Source organism: Coenobita brevimanus, chromosome 83 (genome assembly GCF_032717465.1).
Source record: "Coenobita brevimanus isolate Jiangsu-jjx chromosome 83, ASM3271746v2, whole genome shotgun sequence".
Classification (NCBI taxonomy): domain Eukaryota; kingdom Metazoa; phylum Arthropoda; class Malacostraca; order Decapoda; family Coenobitidae; genus Coenobita; species Coenobita brevimanus.
In genome coordinates this window covers 4,785,046-4,801,878 of record NC_137036.1, presented here as the reverse complement: position 1 = coordinate 4,801,878, position 16,833 = coordinate 4,785,046, and positions in this window count along the sequence as shown.

Below are 16,833 nucleotides of genomic sequence, written 5' to 3'. Positions count from 1 at the left end.
AAGCATTGAAAACAACTGTGAAATTACAGGCAAGGGACGGGACAAAATGCCTCCCTGTGCTCGTATAAAAGGTCGTCTCTTGCTACTTTTTATAAATCGGTAGTGCTACATCAGTTATAAAATTAAGATGATATACCCTCATATTAATTGTATTTCATATTTTTTTTAACAGTATACCCCAAAAAACCCACAGATAAAAATGTCGGAAATTTTCCTACTTCCGGTGGGGTGACATCACAAGCTACCGAAGATGTCATCGAGATTCATTTGTTTTTCGACTAGCATTTTAATTTCCACCTAACGGTGGCCCTGCCTCTTAGTGCTCCATGCCCTAGTGCTCTGACTTAATGTACCAGAGTTCTGAGGGATGGCTGAACTTTTGGCTTTAGTCATGGTGCCAGCGCTAGGTAAGTATGATTATCATATTATGTACTGTAGCGTTGTACTATATGTACAGTACTGTATCAATACTGTATTGTATTTTATGCATATTTTAATCATTTACTCATGGATAATGTTGTAGGAAAGTATTTAGGATAGAGGGTCGAAATGGATAGCTTATGGTGGGGAGACATTATCTGTCTATCTATCTAGAGCCCAACGTCCTAATCCCACAAAGGGTAGCCGCAGACAAAACGCCTCCAACTCGCTCTGTCACCCACCATTTGACTACCCTCCCCCCAACTCACTCCCCGCGCCCTCAGATACCTCTCAACTCCATCCCGCCACCTCTTCCCTCGGTCTACCCCTCCCTCTCCCCCCCTCCACCTTACCTACATACACCCTCTTAGTCAGTCGTTCATTCTCCATTCTCTCCACATGCCCAAACCACCTCAGTGTATTTCTCCCAATCTTCTCAACTACATCCACATCCACCCCACAACGTTCCTTCACTTCTTCATTCGTCAACCTGTCCCTCCATGTCACTCCACATGCTCCTCTCAAGTAACTCATTTCCACTGCTCTCACTCTTGACTTGTTCCCCTCTTGCAAGGTCCGCGCCTCGCTTCCATATGTCAGGGTAGGGATCACAATACTATCATGCAGTGACTTCTTAACTTCCAGACTCACCTCCCTATTTCTCATCACTGCTTTCAGTGAACCAACAACCTTCCTTCCCTGCTGTACCCTTTCATGCACTTCATCCCCCAAAGTTCCATCCTTACTCATCACACTACCCAAGTACTTGAATGCACTCAGATTCACCATATCCTCACTATCCAACCTCACTGTACATTCTGTGACTTCATTCCTCTCAAACACCATAACTTTACTTTTGTTTACATTAACTTTCAGCTTCCTCCTCCTACACACACATTGTCCCAAATTCATCTCACAAAAACCTGCAACTCCCATTCATCTTCACTCAACAATACTGTATCATCAGCAAACAGCAACACCATAATCTTCCAAATCTCACCCTCATTCAATAGAGCCACCCCCACATTCACTGCCCTACCTTGCACCTCCTTTACAACCCCATCCACGTATATATTAAACAGCCATGGAGACCATCACACAACCCTGTTTCAGTCCTACATTGAGATCAAAGAACTCACTCAGCTCACCATCCACTCCGCACCGTAGCCCTAGCTCCTCTGTACATACGCTTTCACAAAGTACTCAACAATTTCCCCTCCACTCCATATATTCTTAATACCTTCCCACATACCTTGCCTATCTATTCTGTCATAAGCTTTTTCTAAGTCCATGAAGGCAGCATACACTTTCTTTCCCTTTCTCTAGATACTTCTCCACTAAACATCTTAGAACAAATATCTGATCTACACACTCTTTTTCCCCTTCCTAAATCACCCGTGTTCTTCTCCAACTAGCTCCTCTGTCATATGCCTAACCCTATCAATGAGTATTCTGCCATATATTTTACCAGTCACACTAAGAAGGCAAATACCCCTATGGTTACCACATACCTCTCTCTCCCCCTTTTCTCCTTTGTATAAAGGAACAATTATACATGATTTCCAGTCCTTTGGAACCCCTTCCTCTTCCCAAGCCAATCTACACAACTTCCATTATCCACTCCACAACAGTCTCACCCCCATACCTCAGCATTTCACCACACACTTCGTCAATTCCTGGGGCCTTTCCCCAACTTGATTTTCATCATCGCTTTCACTACTTCCGCCCTGCTGATCTCTTCCTCCCTCCTCTCATCTCTTCTTCTCTCAGCCATTCCCCAACCACATTATACCTCTCGCACTGCTCACTCTCTACATTCAACAAATCATCAAAGTGCTCCTTCCATCTCCCTCAACTTTCTCTCTCTTCTCCACCAACAATCTATTATTCATATCTTTCATTCCCCTACTATTTCCCCATTCACACTGCCTTCTTTCTTTACCTCCTTCCTAAGCACTTTCTTACTCTCCCTCCACTTCACACCTACAGATTCCTCCCAAACTCTTCATCCACTTTCTTCTTACTCTCCCTTAACCAGTCTCTTCACCTCCCTTCTCTACTGCTTACATATACCTCTCTCTTCTCTTTCTCATCTTCTCCCCTACCTCTGCTTGCTAACCATTCACTATATGCCTTCTTCTTTTGTTCCACGGCTCGTTTCACATCATCATTCCACCATGCTGTCCCTTGCACACCCTTTCATCTCCTCCTCACTCCACAAACCACCTCACATGCAGCACCTATCTCTTCTGTGAATATCTTACATATATCTTCCACCCCTTCCATCTGCTCTAGCTCATACCTTCCCCCAATCCCTTCTTCCACTATGCTCATATACTCTGCCATTGCTCCCTCTCTTGCAGTTTCTCCACTCTTGTCACAGGAGTCCGTTTCCTCCTGTCTTCCCCTTCTGTCTCCTCAGCCATTTTCTTTGCAGCTTTACCTTGGCCATCACAAAGTGATGGTGTTCAGAGACTCCATTCCCTCCACCCTCTCCACACTCTTGCATCCAACACTTGTCTACTCATTCGCTCATCCACACACACATAGTCTATCATTGCCTTTCGTTCAGCAAGCTCACCATCCATCCTCCTCATTACGTCTCCATGTATACCGATGGATCATGTTATGCCGAAAGTAAGTGTTAGCTATTGCCAACCCCTTACCAGCACAGATGTCCACCAAAGCACTACCATTCCCATCTACTTCAGAAGCTGGCACACCCACTGACCAACCACTCCATCCACTCATACATTCCCAACTTTGCCATTCATGTCTCCAATCAAAAAACACTCCTCTCGCTTCCTTCAAATTTGTCCATACATGCTTCTACTACTCGCCCAAAACCCATCTTTCACTCTTGCCACTCGGTCCTCTGTCGGAGCAAGCTTACACATACAATCGCCCACCCTTGTATACCTACTTCCTCATCCTCACCCATAAAAATCCTTGCACCCACTGTTCCATACTCTCTTATATTCTTCTTCCACTTCTTGCTTATCATCAGACATACTCCTTCTCTTGCCCTCCTCATTCTCATTAACTCCCCGCACATATACCTAAACCGTATTCCCATTCTCTCACCCTCTTTCACCTTTCCATTTAGTTTCAGTCCAATCCACATATATCCACTCTTGCATCCTCAAGCACCTGAACAATCTCTCTCTCTTTCACTTCATCCCATTCACTTCTGTCACATTACAAGTTCCCACCCTAAGAATGTCCTTTGTCCGTTCCATAGTGCTATCAACATATGGTCCGTCTGGGTCCGAGGCGCTTTATTCGCTTGTTTAGGTAGTTCCTTTTTACGGGGTGGGGCACTAACCTCCACCACCAACCTTTTAGTCGCCTCGTACGACAAGCAGGGATACTGGGGGAGTTTTCTTGGGGGAAACCCTACTCCCCAGGGGTAGGGCTTAACACTAAATGGATAGCCAATTGGGGTATCAGAGCAATATGAGACATTTTTGCAATATCCAGCGGGGAGTTTGGCTGAATTATGTCGGATAATTGAGGGATTATCTGGTGTAATTCAACCCTGGACTTTTTTTTTTTTTTATTGACATTATTTCATTGACACTAAATTGTTCTTTACAGTGGAATGGAAGAACAATTTTAAAGACCCTTTGAGGTATTATGTCGAATTAAGACAAAGAAAACCAGCTAAGCTGAAATCCCTGCATAAAGAAACTTTCTGCCAACAATGATAAATTAAAAACTATCATAAAATAACAGAAAGTTATATATTAAGAAAAAGTTTGCAGCCAAACCTGACATTCTAGACATGCTAGTTTTCTAGACTTTCTTTGATGTTAACCTTAACTTTACCAAATATTACACCACTAGCGTAAGAGAAGGAGGTTTTAGAATACATTTTATAGTGGCTTCTGCACTACATACTGACTGCCTTCCTCCCAGAAGAAAGAAACAGGAGACATCATTACAAAAGCCCCTTGTTAGATGTTTGTGTTGACCCAACATGGCGGTTGTTGTTGTTACGTGACGTCACACCAGCTCTATATGACTGGATGACTTAAGTGTACCTAGACAGAGGACCAGAGGCAGTGATGCGTCTTCAAATGCCCTCTTGCCACGGTTACATCTTGATATTGCTCTTAGGGCTCCCAGATTTCGGGTAGCAATACTTTCCTATTATGCTTGATGCTGTTATATTTGAACAGCTGAGCTATGGTTAAGGATGCTGCAGAACGTTGTCGTGGCGAGTCAATGCTAGGTCCTTCAAGAATCATTGTAACCAGCGTCATGAGGAGGGTTGAGACACTGCTTTCTTGGCATTTATCAGAAAAGGATCTGGTGAATCCTTGCCCTTCTGTCAATATATCCCTTCTTACATTTTGTACAGCTCATAACAGATGTACAGCATCATCGTCGTGATCATATTCACATGCCTTTGCTAGAGCATCTCCTGTGTCATCTCTGAAGGCCAGGAAAATGTCATGTCCCTTGTTATGTTTCTGCATATTTGGGAACCTTGTTATGTTCCTGCACATTTGGGAATTGGGCTAACATGTGTTCCTTTAGTCGGTGCTGTGCACTCATTGATTCAGCTTTATGCCATGTTCTTCCATTCTCTGAGTATAGAGCTTGACTAAGTCTGACAGCTTGAAAACAGGTGCACTGATTTTATCATCAGTGGTGCCTTCCATGTATGAAACTAACTCGGCTAAATATCACTGATGACACGGACCATCTCATAGGTTGTCTCCCGTTTTTCAGTTTCTGATACAGCTCTGGCTCTGTTGTGTGCGGATGTCAGACATCTCTTGTGATACTTGGCTTCCCTGGCCACCAAGTCACCTTCACTCAGTTGGGCCAGCAGTTCTGTCCTCCAATAGCTCTGCAGCTTGAAGCACGTGTTTGTCCACTCCAAGAGATTATACATGGTGACACTGTTGCCCATGTTCCTGGTGGCTGAAAAAGCACAGTGCATTTCTCATGTGCTGTCTACACATGTGGGGTTAGATCCTAGTACGCTTTGTTGAGCTTGTTGGAGAAGTGCTTGACCCAGCCTCCTGGCCTGAAGACTCCTTTCTCTAATGAGCGTATTGCAGCTTCAAGTTGTCATATCTAACGTGACAGAATTTATGCCATTTTGCTTGGCGTGTGATCAGCGTACTTTCGATGCCTTCATCTTTCATCAAGACCTTCAATGTTCACAGCACCCTACAAGTTCTCTCAGTTCATTGAAAGCCAATAAATTGTCAGCAAGTGATATACTTCATCCTGCCCCACCATCATACCTTTTTGATGCAGCCGGGCCATATTAGTGGCTCTGATATCATATCTTGATATCACTACAGAGTTCCCGGTTGACTGATGCTGGGGTTCTTGGTGTTTCCAAACTGCTAACATCAACGAGCTTGAACTCCTTCGACATGACTGTTGCCGCTAAGCTGACTGGCGTGAAGCACACAGTGTTCATAAACTCGACACATATGAAACAATAGAAACGAACTAATTACTGTAGAATTATTATGTTACAACAGCATATTAAGCACATTAATTATATAACACAAAAACACAATAGCACATTGTTTATTATATCACAATAGCACATTAAGTGAAAAATATATTTTGGGCAACCGCCAGTTGACGTATTATGGGTTCATCTAATGCCTCTGAATCCCACACTTTCTCTCTTCCTATAGCCTATTATTTCCTCATGTGCTTCCACTGAGGTATTAGACGGTCTCACAGAACTAACATAGTGAAACCTATTTTTTTTTTTTCCTGGATCTGTCCCTCATTTATAGTGGCAACTTAAATCCAGTATCGAGTGGCTCCATATCTGAAAATGTTTGTATACCATTACTCCATCGCTGTCCCAAAGTTGGTGCTTTCATCATTAAATGCACAATTGTTATGAGAATTGTAGCTATGCCACTCCGCTAATAGCACATTAATCCTAATTACTTACCGTAACATCATCATCATTTTGTAAAAATAATATTGAGTTTCAGTTGTACCATATTAGTTTATGACACTTTTTAAAAGTGGATACTGATAGTAAAATCATTTGCGAAATCTCCTAATAATTTACCCTAACACCGATATAATTTTCATACAGGCATTAACTGTGGCAGAACCAGACTACGAACCCTTCAGCATTTCTTCACTTCTGCATTTACAGCAACATGGCAGCAGTGGTAAGTTGCAAGCACCATAATTTTGCCTAGTCTGTCCCATTGATAAGAATTAATGGTTTCACATCAAGTTGGGTAGTTAGGTGGTGGAAGCCTCGGGTCAAAGACAGTTCTGTATAGGTGATGGTTCCAGTCCAGCTGATGATAGGATTTTATTCCTATGCCAGTGGTAACAGAGATGGTAATGGAGTGGGACGCCTTCAAGTGGTGACACCAGTATGACTGGACAGTTGAGCTAGCCGCTTTTACAATCGTCCCTCAGTTCCTTCCTTATCCCCCCGAGAGAGGACTGTGGCCTGTGGAAGAAAGGCAACTTCGGCCTGCAATCCACTGGTTTCATGTTCATATGAGCCTTGGGTTGCACCTACTAGGGTAGGCTATCAGGGATGTAGGGTTATGTCTTGTGGCTTTGATGATCTAGACAAGCATAGTATAGCCTTGAGGCCTTATATGCCCCAGGTCTTATGCAGCCTGGAAGGCGAAACATGTAATTGGCTGTTGAATTATATGACACTTTCAATAAATTATAATATTTGCATTATTTGTTATCAATAAAAAATACCACGGAATTCACTGGGCATTAATAAATTCACCTCATACGACTATAATGTGACTAGTTCTTTCCCTGTGTAATGTTCAATCCAGATCTTGCAAGCAGGTTTCCTGTTAAGCAGCTTCTACCTTGTGTACCTGTTTGCAGTTCCAACTAGCACCCATACTCCAAAACCCAACTTGAATATTCACATCCTAAATTCATATGACTGCTAGTCAATAGTGGTAGCTTTCACGTATGTTTTGTATGCGGATCAGTGAGTAGAATCTCCCACATGCCAGACTTCACTGGGGTGATAACTTTACTAATAATTCCATGGTAATTTCTGATAATAATCATTGCACTCGTAATGGTTTGTGTTTGCCAATTAGGTAAGTTTCACTGCTGTGGTATGAAGGCTTTGAAACACAAAGAATTTCATAGCAATCATTCTGATAACACTTATGTTTGCTTCATGCACATGCCTTCACCATGACACAAGGAAACTGGAAGCAAAAGAAGTGATGACAAGGTTTCATTGGTTAGCATCTTAGCATCTTCAGCCCAGTGACATATTCTTGCTACAGACAGGCGATTTTATTCAGACTGATAAAGACTTTTTGCACTGGAGGGGTGTGATATAGCCTTCATGAGCCTGGTCAGTACTGAAGGTCTAACCAAAACTGAGTAAAACGATCTGGAGGCAGCAAGAAAATAACTCAAAAAAAACATTGCTCGATTGTAAAGGTTATGTAGCGAATCTAGATGCAGCTGTGAGACATTTTCCCTTAACCCTTGTTTACATAACAGTAAAACTGATACTTCGTTCACAGGACAATCCTGGAGAGTGCAGCGTGTGCCTCACCACCTATGACGAGACTGATCGCCAGCCACGCAGTCTCCCCTGCGGTCATACTTTCTGTTCCCCGTGTATCGTCAGCTGTATAAAGGAAAGCCAGTTGTTATGTCCTGCCTGCCGTGCTTGTCATCCTGCAACTTCCTGCAACCAATTCCTGTTAACTTTGCCCTCTTGGCTTTGTTGCAAATGCTAAGAGGACAAAAAGAAACAAAATTCACTAGCAGCAGAAGAGGTAGAACCAGTTGCAGCAGCAGCAACAACTGAGGTTAGAACAGGAGACGGTACCTTATTCACCAGTGTGTTTACCCTCTCAGGCATTATAACCTAAAACGAATCCTGCTTCTCTTATATTGTAAAGTGATTGTTGACTAGAATACTGTTTTGTCATAAAAATTTGAAAGCCTCAGGGAGAAAATATCAAGGGCTTTGCAAGATATTTGTTTCATAGAAGGCCCCACATTTCATAAAATACAGCAGTCAGCAACTCTATCCTGCAATCCCTCCTAGAATAAATTGGTGATCTTTTCGGGTGGGTGGGTGAGCTTCCTGGGTCGATAGATGAATGTGTAGTTTCCCAGAGAACGAGCCAGGAAACTGTTTACGGGGTGGGTGTGTGGGCATATGGGGGAAAATGGGTCTACTGGCAAATAGGTTTATGGGGTAAGTAGGTCAATGGTTGGAATACACCCATGTGGGATATACAGTAGAAGCTCATGAGGATATACCTGTGGGCGAAATGGGCCCAAGAGGAAACATCCTTGGGGGAAATGGGTCCAAGTGGAAACACAGGAGATCTGTTCAGAAAGTATCCGACCTTGGTCCCCCCAAAATAAACAGCCAACCTGTTGAGGTAGGACACTAATTCCCTCAAAGAAGGCCCCTTCTGTCTTGACACACATGGCCCAGCATTCTTTCCACTGCTTGAAACATTTTTAAAAGTTGGTTTTCGGTATCTCCTGCAGGTGCTTCATCACATTCGTCATAATCTCTTGTTTCAAATCTGGAACCCTTCAGTGCAGTTTTGAACTTAGGGAATAACCAAAAGTTTCACAGAGCCATGTCTGGTGAGTATGGAGCCTGCTAGACCTGCAGGGTGTTGTGCTTGGCTAAATATTCCTGAAGCAGTTGAGAAGAATGAGCTGGGACATTGTCATGGAGCAGCTCCAACCTGCATTTTTCCAAAAGTCTGGTCTTTTCTGCCAAGCTGTGTCATAAAGATGACGGATAACATTAAGGCAGTAATGTTTGTTGACATTCTGACCTTCTGGTGCATATTCGTGTTGCACAATACCATGATAGCAAAAAAAAAAAAAAACATGCATTTCACCTTGCTGCTGACCTGTTGTGCTTTTTTTATGCTGAGGCGACCCTGCATGCTTCCACTGGGGACAACTGCACTTTGGTTTCTGGGCGGTACCCATACACCCAAGTCTCACATCCAGTGATAACAGCCTTCAGAAAGTCTGGATCGCGATTTGCACGCTCCAACACATATCTTGAGCAATATTCATCGCAGAACATGTTATTAACGAGAAAGGTTTGGAACGAACATGACGGCAACTCTTCACATGCCAAAATCATCCACTAAATTTTTTTGTGCTGATCCAACTCTGATTCCAGTTTCATTAGCTATTTCTCTGACAGTCAACCAAAGATTTCATATGACCAAATCGCAGACTTTCTTCACATTTCCAGCTCTCTTGCTTGTTGTTTGCCTCCCAGGATGTGGATCACTCTCGACTGACGTTCGGTCAACTTTGAAGCAATTGTACCTCATTTTTATTTGCGTTACCCCCATGGCTTCATTCCTAAAAACTTGCTAGGTCTTCCTGATGGTTTCAACTTGGGTATCACCTAGTTTTGGGCAAAATTTGATGCTGTAACTTTGACTTTTTCTGTCCTCTTGATGAATGCAGGAACATGATGAGCATAAGATGCTCAATCGTGAACACAGGCTGGCTGACAGCCACTGAGTCACTGGTGGCATCTGGCATTAATCACTCACGCGGACGAAGGTCCTGCACTGCTCTACATAAGACCCCGCCCTTATCCTCCAACTGGTTGGTCAGTAAAATAAATATGGTCGGATACTTTCTGAACAGAGCTCGTAGGTCCACTGGGTAAAAACGGTTGCTAGAGGAAATATGTCGTTGTGAGGAAATAGATCCATGTGGGGATTTGGTGTGTTCCAAAGGGGAAGGAATAGTCCATGTGAAACAAAATGTCTGTGTGGAGGGAAATTGGTTTATGGTGAAGTTAGGTCCATGGGGAACATGGGTTATTCAAGACAAAATGGGTCCGTGGAGCAAAAATAGGTCCAAGAGGGAAAGTAGGTCCATGGGGAAAAATAGGTCCATGATGTATTGGGAAAATAGGTCCACGATGTATTGGGCATAGAGGACCATGGAGGAAAGAGTCTGAGGGAAAATAAGTTCCATGGGGTAAATGGGTCCATGAGGGAAAACGGTTCATGGAAGAACATGGGTCAGTGGGATGAAAATAGATCCATGGGGGAAAATAGGTGGGTGGGGAGATGGCCCCTAGAGGGTGTAGCCAGAGACTACACAGGAGGCTTGAGAGGGTGATATATTTATTACACATTAAAAGTCTCTAGTATTGATGCCGTTCTTATGTCAGCATAATTTGTATCGGCAATATATCACTGGATAATGAGGTGTAATGTGCCAAATACATCTCTAAGGAAGAGGTGTTACAAAGTCTCCATAGCCACTGAGAGCACGACCTTACAACTCTGAGCATGATCACTGTTTGGCCATCTCTGTGGTTTCAGTTAAGATCCTTTACTTATACATCTTTATTTATATATAATTTATGATTGATCCTTGTTGTTTTGCAGGATAATATTTCCAGCTTGAGCCCAGAACTGCAGTTGATGTTAAAGAAGCACAAGAACAAGACTCACAGTTTTATCACCTGTTGCCAAGCTCTGCAGTATCAGTTGGATCAGTACCTTAGTCAACTGACTGAATGGAACACTAGGCATTTGAACTTCAAGGAATTATTTAAGAGATTAGCGGAGCAAAATGAGACAGTGTTGAAACTAGTGGAACAAGAGAGAGCTAGTGTGCTGGAAATGAAAGAGGAAGGAAAAGAGGATGAGACCAAGTTGGTGGTATTGCTGGAAAACCTTAAAGATGTTGGTACAATTCAGGAGTCCATGAGAGCCAGTGTTGAGGCAGAAGACTGTTTTGTGAAGGCTCAAGAATGGATCAACAAATGTCAAGGACTCTTCCCAAATGAAAATACAACCACTGCCATCAGAAAGGTAGGGCAGCATTTCCATCATCATCATAGTCATTATTATTATTATTATTATTATTATTATTATTATTATTATTTAGGGTACGTCCAGATCTTCCCGTACATGTCCAGCATTTAGGTGTCAAAATCTTCGTCTGGAAGGAATTTTAAAAATTCTCCAAAACTCCAGAATTTCAGCTTCCATCGCTTTTTCTCGAAAAAATTAATATACCATTAATCTCCAATGAGAGAGAGAGAGAGAGAGAGAGAGAGAGAGAGAGAGAGGCCTTTGTTGTTTTCGTCAGCTGCTAAGTGTTGCCAACTTGGCTGGTTTAGTGCCAGCACCCGGCTAAAATCTCCTGCCTTTTCCTGCTGTTCAGTCACCAGCTTTTTTTTTTTTTTCTTCCATAGTGTTGTTATCGCCATAAAATAAATGGTAATTGCACACAATTATTGGCTTAGTTTTCGTTGTTACACTGTAGCATTTGTTATTCTTATGATCTTATCCTGAACCTAAGTTTTAGCATTTTTCAGTCATACTTTAGACAGTTCTGTTCTCTGCTTGGTTTCCACTGTAAAATGATTAAAGATTGTGATACAGTGCAGCAGTACTGGTATCTCACTCTCTCTCTCTCTCTCTCTCTCTCTCTCTCTGTATATATATATATATATATATATATATATATATATATATATATATATATATATATATATATATATATATATATATATATATATATATATATATATATTGTTACATAGCCTATGATTTCATCATCCTTTGTATAATTCTAACGTACAGTATACTGCATGTTTGATCACGATTCGCCTCGTGGCTTCCATAGTGCGTGTTCTACCTCACTCCCCCCCTCCTACCTTAGAGTAGAGTAAGTCGTTCTTTCTGTTGTTCAGAGCAGGAGTGTCAACTCTTTGTCCCCTATGCCTTCATTTGCGTGTCCTTCTTACAAGTTGTATCAAGCTCTGCCGGCCCCTATATAATGAGCTCAGTCTCTGCATTAATTGCCACTTAGATCTACTCCTCATTTTGTTCACATCTCTGTCCTCCCATGTACAGTTGTTATTATTTTTGTGAGTGCTCAGGAAGTCTCCAACCATCTAGCTGCTGTGTAATTTGAGTATAAGTGTTATTAAATTTTTTCTTGTACTGTATAGCATAAGGTGTTGGTTCGTGGGCCTGGTGAGGTTTTTGTGATTAATGTGAAGTTTTTACTGTCAGCCAGCAGTAATAATATTTTGTATCTGTAATAATATATCTTACATTAACTGAGCATTATCCGGTTTTCTCATTTTATCAGGGCTGACTTAGATAAATTTACTATTGCTAATTTCGTGTTAATAGAGGCTATTGCAGTTAACCATATATTTAACCTGTTTTTTTGTCATTACATTATCCTTATGCGTCCTGAATGTTTAGTTGTTAGTTTGAGCATTAAACTTGAACTTGTAATTTTACCTAACTCTTTTGTTTTGAACCTGGAACTTGGCGAGACAGTTTTCTCTGTTCCGTAACATAAATTTGGCGACCACTTATCAGGATAATCAGGATATTATCATAAGGATATTGCTTGATATTTTGTGACTGTGATTTATTCATGATGTCTACTATTACTACTCTTGATGAAGCCAAAGATTTTTTGTCAAATGTGCAAACAGTGTTGGATGTAGAAAGCAGAACTAAGAATGAACTTAAGCTTGTTGCTCAACAATTGGGAATTGCTGTTCGCTCTCATCATTCTAAAGATCAAATTGTTGATATAATTAATAAAAGCTTGTTTAATGTAACTCCTCCAGATGAGCAAACGCAGATTGAATTAGCTAAGTTACAGCTAGCCCTGCAGGAGGCTCGTGCTAAGGAGGCTGAGTTTTATGCACAAGTTGGACTTGCAAGGATTCAGGCAGACCATGAGTATCCCATGAAACAATGTGCAACTGGATCATCTAGCTCTGATGATTTTGATGTGGCTAAAAATGTTAAACTTGTCCCTCCTTTTAATGAATCTTATTTAACAAAGTATTTTCAGTTGTTTGGGAGGGTAGCTACAGGTTTTAATTGGCCCAAAAAGTATTGGCCAGTACTTCAAACCGTTCTCACCGGTAAAGCTCAAGTAACTTATGCATCTTTGCCTCAGGATCAATCTGATAATTATGATGTAGTTAAGAGCTTGATTCTTAAGGCCTATGAGCTTGTTCCTGAAGCCTATAGAGTAAAATTTAGGACAACTTATAAGCAAGATAAGCAATCCCATGTTGAGTATGCAAAAATCAAAGAAGATCTGTTAGAGCAGTGGTTAAATTCTAAGAATGTAAATTCTGATTTTGATAAATTTAAGCAGATGATTTTGCTGGAGGACTTCAAAAGGTGTATTAATAATAATATAAGCCTATATCTTGATGAGAGAAGAATAGATAATTTGTCTGATGCTGCAGTTTTAGCTGATGAATATGTTCTCACTCACAAGAGATATTCTAAAGAAAAAAAGGAAAGCTGAGAGTAAGTACGTTGCCTCTACTCAGAGTACAGGTAACAGGAAAGAGAATAAAGATGATGTTTCTCAGGAAGTAAATACCAGCTTCACCTCTAGATTTCAGAAAAGTAAATGTACTTATTGTAGTAAGCTTGGTCATACTACGGAGAAATGTTTCAGGAGACAGCGTGATGTGAACAAAAAGGAGTCTTTAAATATTCAGTCAATTGGTCTAGTGTCCACCCTTGAGAGTTCCCAGAATTCTTTAACTGAGTTAACTGAACCTGCTTTGAGGGGTAAATTAAATTCTCATGATGAAGCTCATCTTTTGAGCAATAACGTGGGTGACACTCTCAAGAGTTCATGTGCTAATTTCCTGTCTGATGGTTTTGTCAGTCCTCTGGACAGTAATGATAGGAAATCAGTTAAAATATATCGTGATACAGGTGCTTGCCAATCCCTTATGCTGAACAGTGTTCTAGGCTCTAATGTTAATTCCTCTGATGAAACTGTAATCTTACAAGGTGTAGGGAATAATTACTTCTCTGTCCCTCTGTGCAGAGTGAATTTAGAGTCTGGTTTTGTTAATGGTTCCGTTATGGTTGGGTTGGTTGAGACACTCCCAATGTCAGGTGTAACTTTCTTACTTGGAAATGATATTGGTGGAAGTCAAGTGTGTCCAGCTCCTCAGTTGTCTAGTGAGCCAGTGGCTGCGACCCAGGATTGTGATGTCCCTGATGTGTTCTCTGCATGTGCTGTCACTAGGGCTAAGTCTAAAGTTACTGGTGACTTAGAGGATAATGATGATGATGATGTTATCCTAGCTGACACTTTTCTTGCTAATTTGGACCACTCACCAGATGAGGCAGTACCCCGTAGTGTTGATAATTTGTCTCGTCAAGAGTTGGTTGAGTTGCAGATTGCTGACCCTGAGTTGAAAGGTCTAGCTAACTCTGCTTGTAGTGAGGAAGAGTCAGCTGGTGCTTCTACTTGTTATTATATAAAGTCAGGAGTACTTATGAGGAAGTGGAGACCCCCAACAGCATCAGCCGACTGTGAATGGGAGGTTGTACATCAAGTTGTCATCCCTCGTGTTTGTAGGCAGGATATCATTAGAGTGGCTCATAATTCCAGTTTGGCAGGACACCTTGGAATGAGGAAGACTGTGGCACGCATTTTGAAACACTTCTACTGGCCAGGCATCTTCAGAGATGTTTCCTGGTATTGTAAGTCTTGTCACACCTGTCAAGTTGTGGGGAAGTGTAATCAGACCGAAAAGGTTGCACCTCTAGTTCCCATTCCTCCTTTTGAGGCGCCATTCACCCGTGTGTTGGTGGATATTGTGGGCCCTCTTCCTAAGACTTCTTCAGGATTTTCTTATGTGTTGACCCTGATTGATATGGCTACTCGTTATCCTGAAGCCATTCCACTTAGAAATATCTCAGCAAAGAACGTGGTTAAGGAAATGATAGGGTTCTTCACAAAGTTTGGTCTGCCCAAGGAGGTACAGTCAGACCGGGGAAGTAATTTCATGTCAAATATTTTCAAGCAGTCTCTGAAAGAGTTGGGGATCACCCAGATCACGTCTTCAGCTTACCATCCCCAGACCCAAGGAGCGTTGGAGAGATATCATCAAACACTCAAATCGATGCTCAAGAAATACTGTTTGGAACATCAGAAAGACTGGGATAAAGGTCTTCCATTCGTTGTATTTGCCGCAAGAGAATCTCCAAATGAATCACTGGGCTTCTCACCCTTTGAACTAACTGTTTGGCCATGAAGTAAGAGGACCCCTTAAGCTACTCAAGGAATGCTGGCTGTCGGAGGAAGATGACGTCAACCTGCTGGAGTATGTGATGAAGTTCAAAGAACGGCTGTCCACTGCTTTACAGCTGGCGAGAGAGAATTTAGGAGCTGCTCAGGAGAAGATGAAGACTTGGTATGATAAGAAGTCCAGGTTACGCCACTTTCAGCCAGGAGATCAGGTTTTGATTCTGCTACCGGTGCATGGGCAACCTCTTCAAGCCAAGTTTAGTAGTCCTTATTTCGTGGAGAAGAAACTCAGTGATGTCAACTATGTCATCGCCACACCAGATCGTAGAAAGAACAAGCAACTTTGTCACATCAACATGCTAAAGTTTAACAAAAATAACCCAGTCTGCACTGTAGCTGTTCCACCTGAGTCTGCAAGTGAAGTTCTCCCATGCAGTATGAGCCTGAGTGATAGTTTGGGGAAGAATTCTGATATCATGAATGATCTCCAGACTAAGCTTTCTCATTTAGCTCCCGAGGAAAGGCAGGAGTTTTCGGCATTACTGCAGGAGTACCCGCAAGTGTTCCGTGCTACTCCAGGAAAACCACTGTGTTGATGCATAATGTCGATGTTGGAGACGCAAAGCCAATTAAACTGCCTCTTTACCGTGTGAACCCAGTGAAAGTTCCTCTCATCCAGAAGGAGCTTGGCTACCTGTTGGACCACAAGATGATTGAGCCCTGTCAGAGCGAGTGGAGTTCTCCTGTCACTCTAGTCCCTAAGCCAGGGGGGTCACAGCGGCTTTGCATCGACTACAGACGTGTTAATCGGATAACCATAACAGACACTTACCCTCTCCCTCGTGTGGAAGATTGCATAGACAAGATCGGAAAGGCTAGGTACATAAGTAAGTTTGATTTGTTGAAGGGATACTGGCAAGTACCTATGACTGAACGTGCTAGGGAGATCTCATGTTTTGTAACACTAGGAAAGACCTTTGCATGTTCTGTAATGCCATATGGTATGAAGAATGCACCAGCCACATTTCAGAAGCTCATGAATGTTGTAACAGAGGGTTTGGCAGGGTGTGCTTCCTTGGGGGAAGCAGCCTAGGTATATAGATAGATAGATTAATCTTCAGTGACAACTGGAAAGATCACCTATGCCATGACAGTAAATTTCTTGAGCGTTTGGTTCAGGTTAATCTTGTAGCTAATTTATCAAAGTGTGAGTTTGGTCAAGCTAAAGTTCAGTACCTTGGGTATGTAATTGGTGATGGACACGTTGCACCACCAGCAGCTAAGGTTCAGGTTATAAGTGATCTTCCCAGACCTAAAAGTAGGAAAGAGCTACAAAGA